We start from the raw sequence: 1,234 nt of genomic DNA, 5'->3' as shown, positions 1-1,234 counted from the left end.
GATCCAACCGGAGCACCGAGCCCTGGTTTGTTATTCAGGTTAAAGTGGGAAGAAGCAGCGGGTTTGTCGGGCAGCTGAGTGAAGTTGAGTGAAGTGGAGCCTCGACTGCAGGTGAGACGCCAGACCTGTGTTCTGCAGCGAGCGGCGACGTAGCCTCCAAATCGATGTGCAGCCTACGTCGTAGGCTCCAAATTGACGTGCAGCTTACGCCGTAACCGCTGCTGCCACCTGATCTCGTCTGCTTTCCAGGCGAGGCACATTTCATCCCAAACAAGCCTATTATCTTGCTTTATTGCTGCTTAGCCAGCTACCGCTGCTACAAATAAAATGTCTACACACAAAACAGCATTTTAATGTTAACATAGGACAACATACCTCTATATTAGGCTTTCTTTTCCTCCTCATCTTTCCTGTTTCTTCCTTACATAAGTGAAGTCTTGGAGCTTTTTCCATTATGAAATAAAATGTGAAAATAGATATCTGCTCTTGACAGTCTAGCAATCTCTCTGACACTGTGATGCGCACCAAACCCCAACTTTCAGTTTACACAGTAGAAATGCAGGTCAGGGCAGATGAAATTTTTTTTATTTTATCTTTGTTCATTTGTTATTGCAATGAAGAAAATTAAAATGTATTTTTTTTTTGAGCACCCAACAGACAGTGGTGCCCTATGCTACTGCCTATGAGGCAGGTCTAAGACCTGCTGTGAACTCTGTTGTGTTTCTAAGAGTGCAGGTCTAAGACCTGCTGTGAACTCTGTTGTGTTTCTAAGAGTATTTCAGTCGTATGTATGAGAGTGTTTCAACTGTGTATGTAAAGTATTTCAGTCGTATGTATGAGAGTGTTTCAACTGTGTATGTAAAACGCATTTCAGTTGTTTGTGTGAGAGCATTTCAGTAGTGTACATAAAAATGTTTTAGTAGTGTGTGTGAGAGTGTTTCAGTAGTGTATATGAGGGCATTTCAGGAGTGCATAAGAAAGTGTTTCAGTAGTGTATATGAGAGCGTTTCAGTAGTGTGTGTGAGAGTATTTCAGTAGTGTATATGAGAGCGTTTCAGTAGTGTGTGTGAGACCATTTCAGTAGTGTATACGAAAGTGTTTCAGTAGTGTGTGTGAGAGCATTTCAGTAATGTATACAAAAGCATTTCAGTAGTGTGTGAGAGCATTTCAGTAGTGTATATGAGAGCGTTTCAGTAGTGTGTATGAGAGCATTTCAGTGGTGTATATGAAAGTG

Source organism: Epinephelus moara, chromosome 7 (assembly GCF_006386435.1).
Source record: "Epinephelus moara isolate mb chromosome 7, YSFRI_EMoa_1.0, whole genome shotgun sequence".
NCBI lineage: Eukaryota > Metazoa > Chordata > Actinopteri > Perciformes > Serranidae > Epinephelus > Epinephelus moara.
The sequence above is the reverse complement of the archived record's forward strand: the minus strand, read 5'-3'. Positions refer to the sequence as shown.